The sequence below is a fragment of the Pogoniulus pusillus genome, chromosome 10 (assembly GCF_015220805.1).
Source record: "Pogoniulus pusillus isolate bPogPus1 chromosome 10, bPogPus1.pri, whole genome shotgun sequence".
NCBI classification, from domain to species: domain Eukaryota; kingdom Metazoa; phylum Chordata; class Aves; order Piciformes; family Lybiidae; genus Pogoniulus; species Pogoniulus pusillus.
The window spans coordinates 1,633,233-1,647,004 of record NC_087273.1 but is presented as its reverse complement, the minus strand read 5'-3'; the positions used below and the strand labels follow the sequence as shown (position 1 = coordinate 1,647,004).

Genomic DNA, 13,772 nt, shown 5'->3' with positions numbered 1-13,772 from the left:
CCTACCTCTCACCAGCCAAGTTCTCTATGTTGAAAATCAGTCCTTTATTCTATTTTTGTAGTTACTCACAACCATCACTGGTAGTAATAATTACAAATACAAACCCCATCCCATCAAGAGAATGTCCAAAGGCAGGCTTGGTGGACATGGAATGCATGTGGTGCTCTCCACCGAAGACTTCTGTTTCACCAATAATTTCAGCACAGACAGCCACCCACACTCTCACCTCATCCTTGTGCAAGAGAGCCCTTGCCTGGCCATACCCAAAGGCTCAACAGTAGCCTGAAACTGTAGCTTAACCTTCCTGTCCCCCCATCAGATGCAGTACAAAACACAAACTCACAGTCATAAGGCACACTGCTTTCCAGTGTTGGGTCCTATGCCACGCACCCCACAGGGCATTAACCTGAACACCTACAGTGGGCTTCTGAAAACCAACATGAATAAACAGAGGCAGCTTCTCTTCTCTCCTCTGCTTAAAAACTGTAAAAGCAAATATGAAGATTAGTGCCCAGTGCCAGTGTAAACATTCAAGCAAGCAGTAATTGAAAGCTGACAGACTCGTAACAGCACGCACATTCTCATACTGAGGACACACGGGCAAAACTATCCACAAACTCCATGTCCTAGCACCTGATCCACTCTTCTATGACCTTCACATGTCTCTGCCACACCAGCCGTCTCTGGGTTTCCAGGAAGGCATACAGCCATGCTTTTGGAATGTATTCTTCCCAGAATGGGAAGTCTATTTCCATCATCATTTCCCTACACACTGGGGAGCAGAAGGTAACTTCCCCTTCTGCCCATGTACTACTAAGCAAAGGCCACAGCAGCCATACACTTGGCTGGGGGAGGTCTAGGCTGCATGTTAGGAGGAAGTTGTTGCCAGAGAGAGTGATTGGCATTGCAATGGGCTGCCCAGGGAGGTGGTGGAGTTGCCATCCCTGGAGGTGTTGAAAACAAAGCCTGGATGGGGCACTTAGTGCTTAGCTAGACAGGGCTGGGTGCTAGGTTGGACTGGATGAGCTTGGAGATCTCTTCCAACCAGGTTGATACTATGATTCTATGTTACACAATTAGAGGGTAAAAAAGAAAGAATTCAACCAGTTTCTGATATTTGGGTATGAAAACTACCAACAAACCTTCTACACATGCATTTGTTATTGACTCAGGGCAGGGCTTATTACCTTCGCAGTGAAGACTAGCTCCTGCAGCAGAACAAATGGACAGCTGAACAACGATACAATAAAGGAGGCTCAGCTGAACAGTAGTATAGAAGTAACTCTGCCAACTTGATCCTCTCTTATGGTCAAACACTTCAGAACTGTAAGTGACTTTCTCTCTAAAAACCAAAAACACTGTAGAAGGCATCCTCAAAAGGATACAGAGCAATAACAACCTCCCAAACACACTTTTATTTAAGTTCACATTTTCTGAGATCTTAAGCTGTGATAAAAACACTTAAAGGTCTTGTCCCCTGATTCTCCTGGAGACACACCATCCATAACGTGATTAGAGGTCTAGTTAAGCAATGCATCCCACAACTCCAAAGAGCATTACTTCCCTGCTGAAGTGAAATGAAAGCACAAGACCACTTCTGAAAAGGTGCCCTTTGCATTAACTGTAAGGCCAGGTCTGTAGCAGTGTTTTTCTATAAATATCCCACTCTCATGTTGCTGTCTGGTTCTGCTACTGACTGCCCAGAAAATTTAACTGCTATGCCATCAAATCCAGCTCAGAGCAGTGCTGTTATTGAAGTCCCTGTCACAACCTCACTCTTAGTTATGCAAATGCCAGGAGAGGAGAACTACAACACTAGTGCAAAGAAGGCCATGGAAAGGGGAGACTGGCTGGAGTAGCACCTTTGTAAAAGGAAAAGTCAAGTGGCCACACTGCACAGATCCATGAAACCTCATCTCTGGAGCTCATGCCAGAATGTGTCACAGATGAAAGATACGGAGACTTTTAGCTGATCAACAAACATCTGTTGATATCTGAAAGAAACACAATTACTGTTTTTAAAACCTAGCCCAAAGGATAGGCTTTGCTTTAAGCCAGTGTTGGGTGATACTGCTAGGAGTCCAGCCAAAGCTCTGCACATTCCAGTATTGAGGCAGAAACAGAAGGAAAAGAGGAAAAAATAAAGTAGCTTACTGTAGGGAGGAGACCAGCACTATAACCACTGCCTGAAGGTAAAAGAAGAATCTTGAGATGGGCAACTGCATTATTTTAAATACTACTCAGATATTTCTGTCACCTTGATGAGCAATTCACGTAACAAAAAGTTACACATGCACAGGTACCCAGCATGAGAAAGTGCAGGGGTGTGCTTCTTCACGTATCACACATCGCCAAAATTCACTCAACAACTTCAGCTGTTGCTGAGCCACTGTTGAAGTTCCAAGCATTTTCACTCCAAAACCAAATTGACTCTAACACTGATATGTACCACCACCCTTCTTTTGAAGTTTGCCCCAAACCTCTTTAAATTCCCAGCAGTTACTTGCTCACATCATTTAGTTCCCATTTTCCAAGTGGACTGCCATGCACTCTAAAGGGGGTAAAGGTAAGGTCTGCACTGAAGTGCAGTACTCAAATGCCAGTCAAGTCTGGATCAGAGGCTTGATTTTGCAACTACCTGGCTACCAGAAGTACACTGGGATTTCCAATACAAGGGATATTCCAGTACTCAGACATTTGCTCTAAACCCAAGTCCCTCTCATTGCTAAAATCACCACTTTCCATATGTATTGGTCCAATTTAAGCTTCCCAGAGACTCAAAACCTAACAGAACTCTACAGTAAAAGGATGCCTTCCCCTCTACCCTCACTTTGGAAAGAAAGGAATTAGATGTAGAGAGGAAAATGGTGTCAAACACCCACCGAAGAGTCTTGCTTCATTTGGAAGTTAAAAGAAAAAACTTTAACAATAAATAAAAGGTGTTGCAAAAAGGCACAGGGAAGGGAAACATGATACAAATATATATACAACCAGCTTGATGGCAAGGGATGGAGGCAGATGCAGGAAGTGGTGGTCCCACCATGTGGCAGGGTGGCCACGTGGGAAAACAGGAGCAGCAGGAACAAGGGTGGTGCTATCAGGCAGGGAGGGCAAAGGGCAAGAGAAACAGCAAGTTCCTCTGTTTTTATAGGGGGTCTAGACATGAAGTGGGAGTGGGCTAACCACTTCACCTGGGGTCAGGTTCAGACCACCCCCAAAAGGGTTAGCACTTTACCCCCAAAAATGACTAAAATTCTTTTTTAATCATTTCAGGTTGGTGTTTTGCTGCTTTCAGCTGAATTGCTCTCGTGTCTAGTGGAGGATAGCCTCTGCCACTGCGCAAAGCTTTTCAGTTGGTCCACAATGCAGCACTGTTGTTAAATTCTTATGAGGCACTGAGAAGATACAGCCAGGGACATCAGTTCAAGAGAAATGAAAGCACAGAGCAGCTAAGTTACACTGGAAAATGTGGACAACATCAAAATTATTTGTTGGCAAAACTGATCCAGGTTAGCCTGACCTGAAACTAAGTATTTACATAGAGATTTTCCTGAAAGAAAATGGAAACATCCCTACAAAGTCTACACTGCATACACAAGGGGAAGAAAACAAACAATGGAAAAGTTCCCAGCTCAACATGGTTTGTAGCCCAACAGCTGTATTTCCAAACCAGTTACTGAAGAACTATGTGCATGCGTAACATGAAAAAATAGAGTTTGAGAAAACACTCTTTCAACTGGAAAACACTTCTTTTATCACCATGTGTCTATTTCCCAGCACTTTTTAGTTAAAATCCTCATCTTATCTTACTGATAAACTGCAGAGACAGGGTCAACACATTCTGATTTGCCCACAAACTCCACAGAGAGCTCAATAAAGAAATCAATAATTTTGTGTTAAGAACAAAGGCTCCAGCAGAGCACAGGTATTGCTACTACCTATTCTGTGATGGGCACCCAATGAAGCAGGGAGAAAAGAAGCAAAATTGTACTCCATCAGGCCATTTACACCCAGAACATCCTGTACCTACACAGTCAGGCCAAATCACATGTGCAGAAGCAATCTAGAGGGAGAATTCTTTTCCACCTGGGATGGTTTGGGAGTCACCTGCCCCCACACACATAAAGAAATCACCCAGACTAGACTCAGCCAGCTGGCACTTCAGGACTGAAGCTTTATATTCACAGCTTAGCACAAGACACAAGCAGGTATTTACAGTATTTACAGCTATAGACAGAAATATACAAGGTAAAAGTAATGCAGCAGCACCACAGCCCTCCCAGAAACCAGAGTGCCCAGGAGGGGCTCCCAACCACCCTTCCACCTTCTTTCCACACCTGTACCTTATCCTAGAGTCTGTCCTACATGCAAGGTGTGTTTGGAGGATCAGCAAAGAGGGTTAGAAGCAGAATGATTAGTTGGGTTACACAGCAGAAGCCCAGGGAGAAAATACACTGACTCTGACAGAGACTCTCACACATTCTGTCTTATCTATGTTTCTGTTCTTGGTTTTAAGTCTCAGTGAACCTACGAGTGAAGCAGACATCACAAGTTCTTCCTTTCCACACCCTACAATCTAAGTTTTCTCATGAAAAAACCAATTAGCCTCAAACTAGCACACCTCCTTAAAGTACTTCAGCAACATACGATGCCCCACAATACCTAAGTGGAAAGGACTGCTTAAGTACTACCTTCAAGACTGTCAGGTTGAAAGTGTGAGAGCTGCACAGCTGGAAGCCCCAATGCCAAGACAGACACTTTCTGAACAGCAGTGCAGAATACCAACACATGTGAACAGATAAACCTAATGAACAGAATTAGGATATCATAGAATAGAATCATAGAAGCAACTGGGTTGGAAGAGACCTCCAAGCTCATTCCAGGCCAACCTAGCACCCAGCCCTAGACAATCAACCAGACCATGGCACTAAGTGCTCCAGCCAGGCTTCGCTTCAACACCTCCAGGCACAGCAACTCCACCACATCCCTGGGCAGCCCATTCCAATGCCAATCACTCTCTCTGCCAACAACTTCCTCCTAACAGCCAGCCTAGACCTCTCCTGGCACAACTTGAGACTGTGTCCCCTTCTTCTGCTGCTGCTTGCCTGGCAGAAGGGACCAACCCCACCTGGCTACAGCCTCCCTTCAGGTACCTGCAGACAGCAATGAGCTCTTCCCTGAGCCTCCTCTGCTGCAGGCTGCACACCCCCAGCTCCCTCAGCCTCTCCTCACAGGGCTGTGCTCCAGGCCTCTCACCAGCTTTGGCGCCCTCCTGTGGACACCTTCCAGCACATCAACACCTCTCTTGAACTGAGTGGCCCAGAACTGAATATGCAAGTGTGTGAAGAGTAGAAAAAGTCACCTTATGCATTATAACCAGAAATCTGACTTTACACAAACACCAAGTACCAGCTAAAGGTATAACAAAGGACCCCACCCCTCAGACTACTTTGCATCTGTCACACTAGCTGCGTTCCATAAAAACAGCTCTCGCCTTAAAAAGTTGCATTTAGGCTAACAGCTATTGCTCTGAGTAGTCTGTGATCAGTAATTTGGGGCTAAAAATAGAGAAATAGGGATGCTAGAAATCAACATCTGGCTGGTGCTTCAAGATTTGCCACTGATAGAAGCTTGGTAAGAGGTAGAGAAAGGCTCTGCACACCACAGCATATCACCACAGGGGGAAAAAAAGTCTGTTTATAGATCAGTTTTTTCTCTTCCCTACACTCATTCCAAAACCCAGCCTCTCTTTAGTCGATTCTGTCACAGAAAAGGCCTCAGAAAAACACCACCACACAGTCCCCATCTTGCTGAATCCAAGTTCTATTTGCTCTAACACCATAACAAACCTCTTTCTGTCATCTGTATCTATCTTCTGCTCCCGTGGAAGTATCAACAAAATCCTTAGTGATAGACTTACCTACAATATATACCAGAACCACATCACCGCTCTAAGCTGCAGTGGAGCAATAGAGCGGCAGGGCATGAAAGAGTGACCAAAGTGTTGAAAAATACACCACTGTCAGCAGTGTACATTGGTACCAGTGCATTATAGCACCTGGGTTTGAAATAAATCAACCTGAGTGCCTGCTTTGGTAAGCACTTCAAATCCACTGTACATCAGCAGGAAGGGGAGGGGAGCAGGGCAATGCACAAAGACACAAATCAGGAAACGGGACTCGTAAATAACAATTCAATTAGCAGATTTATACTGCTCCTTCCCTACTAAACTTTCCCTGCCGGCTCGGTGCAAGCCCTCCCGCAGCCTTCCCCCCTCATTTACATGTCTGCGCAGGCCTCGCTCTTTCTTCCTCGCCAGCCCCTTTGCCCTTTCAATCATGAAGTATATTACTCCACTGTCAGAGCAAAGCAGTTCCGAACAACGGGGAGCCCAGCTGGGATGGGAAGAGGGCAGCAGGCTCAGGCATTAACATAATAATCCAACTGTGCTCCCCCAGGCCCTGAGGGCAGACAGCATATTAGGTAGGCCTCCTGCGCCGCCCGGGCGGGGCCGCCGGATCACCTGCCCGTCAACCTGTGGCGGCCGCCCCGCTCCGCTCCCCACCGGCCCCCGCCAGGCCTCGCTGCCACCTACCTTCCCACAGGAGACGCTCGGCCGTTCCCCGCCTCTGCTGGCGCTCTTGCTGCGCACAGAACGGCTCAGGCTGGAAGGGACCTCCAAGCGCAGCCACTTCCAACCTCCCCCGCCATAGGCAGGGACACCTCCCACGAGAACAGGTCGCTTGAGGCCTCAGCCAGCCTGGTCCGGAGCACCTCCAGGGAGGCTGCGGAGCACAGAAGCACCGAGTGTGACGCACACCACACACACACATTCTGTGCTCCACAGCCTCCCCTAGCAGCCTGTGCCAGTGCCTCACCACCCTCACTGCAAAGAGCCCTTTCCTCACAGCCACTTTCAATCTCTCCTCTGCCAGTTCAAACCTGTTCCTCTCATCCTGTCACTACAAGACCTTGTCTGTAGTCCCTCCCCAGCCTTCCCTGGAAGGCCACTGTAAGGTCTCCTGGAAGCCTTCTCTTCTCCAGGCTGCAGAGCGCCAACTCTCTCAGCCTGTCCTCACAGCAGAGCTGCTGCAGCCCTTTGAGCTTCTTCATGACCCTACTGTGGACTGGCTCCACCAGTTCCATGTCCTCCTTGAGTACAAGCTCAGGTCCTTAACAAGAAAGGAGAATAACAAACAGACTTGCCAAGAACAGGTACTATTTTTCTCATATTATAGAAGACAAATCTCCAAGACTAGTAAGGAAAAAGCCTGTGACTCTAACACAGCTTTTAACTTCATTAAAGAGTGCAAATTCTCCAGTTCCCTTTAACAACGGAAGGCAGCACAGGACTGCAATACAGCCCCACTAAAAGAATGCTCTGCCGCCTGTGCAAAGCCAGCTTTACTTGATGGCTTGTGAAGCGAAATTCCCCTACCCTCATTAATTTTCATTTATCTGGCTCTCTCCGAGAAGGAGGCATTCAGAAGCAATTGGATGTTTGATTTTAAATGCTGGGTGGTTGTGTTGTCAGCACAGAAGAGTGTAATGCGTAGTAACCCGTGTCACAACAGCCTGCCAGAGAAAAGCCACCCGCAATAACGCTGCTGATACCACCGAAATATTGAAAGACACCACCACACAAGTTCTGTCTGTTGTTATTGCTTGAGCACATGATGGTAACAAAGACTAAAGCCAGGATTTTCACGATGTATAAAAAACAAATATTGCTTACAAGTAATTCATTTTCACAACACAGAGATTGCCTCTGCCACTGCTGCCGTGAGAACTCGTTAGCAGTGTGAAGGGGGGCACCTGGTAAAGCAGGGGAGGTTCTGCTGCCCCTGTGGCTCAGCACTGCTAAGGCCACACCTTGAGTGCTGTGTCCAGTTCTGGGCTCCTCAATTCAAGAGAGATGTTGAGGTGCTGGAAGGCATCCAGGGGAGGGCAACAAAGCTGGTGAGGGGCCTGGAGCACAGCCCTGTGAGGAGAGGCTGAGGGAGCTGGGGGTGTGCAGCCTGCAGCAGAGGAGCCTCAGGGCAGAACTCATTGCTCTCTACAACTACCTGAAGGGAGGCTGTAGCCAGGTGGGGTTGGTCTGCTCCCAGGCAAGCAAGCAATAAAATCTCAAACGTCTCAAGCTGTGCCAGGGCAGGTCTGGGCTGGGTGTTAGGAGGAAGTTATTGGCAGAGAGAGTGATTGGCATTGGAATGGGCTGCCCAGGGAGGTGGTGGAGTCGCTGTGCCTGGAGGTGTTGAAGCAAAGCCTGGCTGGGGCACTTAGTGCCATGGTCTGGTTGATTGGCTAGGGCTGGGTGCTAGGTTGGGCTGGCTGAGCTTGGAGGTCATTTCCAACCTGGTTGATTCTATGATAGCGAGATGAATTCATATATAAGCTTTACCAAGCTGAAAACAAAGAGGGAGATCATAGAATCAACCAGGTTGGAAGAGACCTCCAAGCTCATTCAGTCCAACCTAGCACCCAGCCCTGTTCAATCGCTGCTGCTTCTGCTGCTACACACTAGTCGAGCATTTGTTGAGTACATCAAGGGGGTTAGAAGGGATCACTACAGATCATCTATTCCAAATGCCTGCCAATACAGGTTAACCCAGATCAGACTGCACAGGATTGCAATGTCCAAGTGAGTTTGGAATTCCTCCAGAGAAAGAGACTCCACAGCCTCTCTGGACAGCCTGCACCCTCAAAGTAAAGAAGTTTTTCCTTCAGATCAAGTGAAACCTTCTGTGTCCTAGTTTGTGCCCCCTGTCCTATCACTGGCCATCACTGAAAAGAGCCCAGCCCTGGCTTCATGTTCTCCATCCTTTAGGTATTTATATGCAGTAATGAGATCCCCTCTTCTCCAGGCTAAACAGCCCCATGACTCTCAGCCTTTCCTCGTAAGAGAGTCTCCTCCCCATCCATTGGACTCTCTCCAGCAGTTCCTATCTCACATCTTCCCATATGCAGTACTTAATGCTACATCCTGTTAAAGAAAGTGAAATTGCAGCAGTCATAACAAACAACCTCTGATAACCACAGTTTACTACTCCAAACCTAGCAAGAATTGTTCTGCACCTTCAATGCCACAATAGCAGATAATGACATCCTTTTGTAAACCAAACACTCCACCCACAGTCTTATAGAGAAAAAACTAACTGCAGCCTTCTGTGCTTTTATTCTTAGTATTTCTTTTATCCTCCAGATAAAAATACCAAGAGCCACTCATTCTAAGAGCATCTCAAGAATTCAGAGGCGGCCCTCCCAAGCTTTGTTATTTCAGAGCATACAACACAAACAAGTGCTGATCACTGAAAATATTAATTAGCATTTCATTAGGAACCTCAGATGGGGGTGGGGAGGAAATAGAGATGTGCAGATATTCTGCCTCTGGGATTAAATTTTAACTCATTTGAGGTTAGGCAGCAATGAACTACAGCCTCTACCCTGACAAGTTAACTGTTCTTATTGACACGGTTCTGGATAGGACTAACACCAGCGCTAAGGATGGCACAGGAAACACAAAGAAACTGTGCTAACTGCTGCCATTTACAAGTGGCCACGATGAGAAGGCTCTGGATGGGCTAAAGACATTTGTTACTACGAGAATATTGCATTTGCTACTTCAAGTAACATGTACTTACCTAACTACTATAACCAACAAACAGTTACTAAAGACAGGACTGTGCTGGCAAGAAAATTTAACCAACAAAAGGGTTAATTAGGGATACAAATTTTCTCAGACTGTTAATAATGGGAACGACACATAGTATGTGCCCATAAGTAATTCTCAGGTATCTTTGATCTTCAGCCCCAAGCGATTACTGTTGCCTACCATAGCCTGGCCTCTGGGACTCTCTCAGAACCAGACATCTGGCTACTTTGTTGTTTTAGACTAATCTCATCCCAGGAGAGCTCAAGAAATGACACCAGGCAAGGAGGGTCCTGGCAAGGGAAAAAACATTACAGTATCAGCAGATTTTTGAGTGGACTCGTGTATCAAAATCGTCTTCGAATTTCTATAGGGATCCTGTGGCTCCTCAGCTCTCCAGCCCTGCTTTCACACAAAAGACCAGAACACACATGATCCTGTTTCAGGCAGCTGTTAATCTCTTTGGAGAAGCTAATGAATGATAATCCAGGAAAGGAAGTGTGACAAAGGCAAACAGGAGTGAAAACAAACCAAAATCCCCACACAAGCCTTCATGGAAAGGGTGGATTTAGTGAAGATTGTAATGAAAGGTCAACATGCAGTGCATGATCAAACAAGGTTTTCAAAAGCCTACAAAAAATGACTCCAGACACTCCATTTTTGACCAGTTCATAGCTTTTAGCTGCCGGCAGTGTTATCCCTTAAGCATGACCCTCTGACAGCTGCAGCAGATTCAGCCAAGCACCCGACTGGCAAAGCTCTGGGCTTAGAACCAGGGCAAATCACAGCGCACCAAGTCCATGGCTAGGATTGGCTGCAAACACGGAGGAAGGAAGGTCCAACCCTAAACCCAGGCTCTGCTACCAGCAGAGCCTACCTGGGTTTTGCCACAGACTCTGGTCCATCGGATTCCCATCTTCCCCCACCACTATACCTTAGCTGTGACACTGACAGCTGGGCAAGGCCTGCCCAGAAGGACCTTTTCTCCTACTGATGCTCCCACAGCATGCTCCCAGGGCACGCTTACTGCCAGCAGTCAGCGACAGAAAGAACTTGGGCACTGAGACTTGGAAGAAATACATCTCACACCTACCTCTCTGAGGGCAGGAGGCACACCTATACTAGGGACATCATTCCAGCCACATGCTTTCAAGCAGCATAGTTTTTTAAAACCCAGGCATGGCACATCACAGTGACAGGAGATGACTTACGTGGGGGTGGCCTTTTTGTGGCAATCTTGCCAATGGAAGGGAAGAAAAGATGTGGTGGTTGACTCAAGCTAAAAAAGAATAGACACTAAATAAATCTGGATTCCAATCCCTTTCTAATGCCCATATAATTTAACCTCACCTCATTTCAGGAGGTTTTCAGAGTGCTCAGAGCCTCTGAACAGTCTGCCCTATCACAGCAGCTCCCAAAGACAACAAACCCCTGCCAAAACCTTTCAGAAGTGCTACAGGCAGGAACAGCTTGAAAAGCACGTGTCAAGCTTTACTAGGGATTATGCTGCCACAAATCATCCTATTTTCCCCTGCAGTTCTCACACCACCACAGCTCTGCTTTGTTCCAGCCACAACATTCCCCTCTTAGTGGGAGTAACAACACTGCAGCATTGCCCCAGCGTATCTTCTCAGTTTCCTAATGCACTGTAACTGTTGGGTCAGGAAGAGCCTGTGCTTCACTTAGCTTTGGCTACATCCTAGCACCAGGAAAAAAACCTGCTGAACAATTCAGTGCATTGCTGAGGTAGTCAGACAGAATCATAGAAGGGTTTGGGTTGGAAGGGGCCTCAAAGATCATCCAGTTAAAACCCCCCCACCATAGGCAGAGAAATCTCCCACTTGAGGCCTCATCCAACCTGATTCCAAACACCTCCAGGGAGGAAGCAGCCACAACCTCCTTGGGCAACCTGTGCCAGTGTCTCACCACCCTCACTGCAAAGAACCCTTTCCTAATGCCTAGTTCCAATCTCCCCTCTGCCACTTTAAACCCATTACCCCTTGTCCTGTCATTACAAGACCTTGCTAATAATCCCTCCTCAGCATTCCTCTATCCCACTTCAGATACTGGAAGGCCACTCCAAGGTCTCCTCAAAGCCTTCTCTTCTCCAGGCTGCAGAGCCTCAACTCTCTCAGTCTGTCCTCCTAGCAGAGCTGCTGCAGCCCTCTGAGCATTTTGGTGGCCTCCTCTGGACTGGCTCCAACACTTCCATGTCCTGCTTGTGCTGGGGGCTCCAGAACTGCACAGAGGACTGCAGGTGGGGTCTGAGGAGAGCAGAGCCAAGGGGCAGAATCCCCTCCCTTGCCCTATGCCCACACTGCTCTTGCTGCAGCCCAGCACGCTCACGTTGAGCCTTTCTTCAGCCCAGACCCCCAGGTCCTTTTCCTCAGGGCTGCTCTCAGCCGTTTCCCACCCAGCCTGGAGTTGTGCTTGGGATTTTGCTCACACAGGTGTAGGACCTTACACTTGGCCTTGTTGAATGTCGTGAGGTTGGGCTGGGCACACCTCTCCATCCTGTCCAGGTCCCTCTGGATGGATCCCTGCCCTCTAGCAAGTCGACTGTGCCACACAGCTTGGTGCCATCTGCACATTTGTTGAGGCTGCACTGATTGCTCTGTCCATATCACTGACAGAGATGTTACACAGCACTGGTGCCACCACTGACCCCTGAGGGACAGACAGATACCATGCATTTTTTTTCTGCATACGAATTTAATAAATTCTCCTTGGCTTTCTCACCCAGCAGGTATGTTGGTGACAAGAATGTAGGGGAGTCCAAATAATTACATTTTGAAATACCAGCAGTGCCAGGACAACACAGACTGGTTTGTATGGGCTCCATAAATAACATGCTCAGCAAACCTTTCTCTTAAAAGCTTTCCTATATTGGCCTGTTACAGTTTAATTGAAGCCTTCTGTAACTGCTGCAGCTTACAAGGGGCTACACAGCTTTATACAACAGTAACAAGAGGGAAATCATAAAATATTCCATATCACCACACTCAAAACTTTATTACTGTGTTCTCTGCTGCAGAACACCCCAGACTCAATGTAATAGGAAAAGCATTGTAAGGCAGAACAGGTCAAACCATTGTGTTTAAAACACTAATGTGACTGCATCAGTGGGGGTGGCATTAATGCAGGTAACATTAAAGGAAGGAAAGACTAGGTGGGATTTACATTTGGTATTAAACACACTGTAGATGCTTACTCACACACTCTCCGTTTTCTCTCACCATACAATCCGAACAGTGCATCCCCACAGCTTTCCCTCTACTCCTCTTAAATGAAGAGCAACTATTACTCCACGTATGAAAATGTAAGCTCTCCTTCACCAAATACACCAGAAATAAACAGTTAATAAAGCAAACTCCACACTAACTCCACGCATTCAAGATAGAAAAATAGAGAGGATACAGATGCAGGTTCTAGCAAACATTTTTCACAGTGCCTACAAGCCTGGTTTTGGAGGACTGTGTTAAATACTACAGTTACAGCTTGGACATGCATGCTACAGACTCATTTTTAAAGCCAGATGTCATCAGCAGGACTCCCAACAGCAAATAAGCAACATAAATACTCCTCTGTCCACTCTAAGTATTGAGTTCTGCTTGATGAGTATCCAAACATTGGTAGCTGATGGTGCCCAGCAATGCTACAGAAACCAGAGCTATTCAGTGAGCTTTTCGAACAGTAAATAGAACTCCCCACAGCCATTCTCCAAAAACTCAACAGCTGGAAGAAGCAAGCACTGTAGCATGACAGGAATGCCAACATATCCATAAAAGGGGACATCAAATAGGAAAACAAACTCCAGAGGAAAAAAGGTCTTCAATCAAGACTCATGTTTACACTGCCCATCATTAGCAAACAGAACAGAGTAGCTCCCATTTCTCTGTCACTACGGTAGAACAGAGAGAGGAAAAACCAGTCTGGACATTAGTAACACCACCACGAACAACGTCTGGAACTCCTCCAAGAGCCTACTCAGTCTATACCAAAGAGAGTTCATGAACAATACTTTACATGACATACAGTTCAAATATTGATCTCACTGCAGAACCATCAACCCCACCCAAGTAAGACATTCTTACTAAGACTCTTCATTTCTACATAGATATGA

The 13,772-nt window shown here is 46.7% G+C and overlaps 1 protein-coding gene across 8 annotated transcripts in view; it reads right to left on the bottom strand.

Moving 5' to 3' along the window:
- The window catches only part of SLC10A7 (solute carrier family 10 member 7), a 126,651-nt gene that overhangs the window by 90,774 nt on the left and 22,105 nt on the right, over positions 1 to 13,772 (bottom strand). The gene's annotated exons all lie outside the window — the stretch shown is intronic.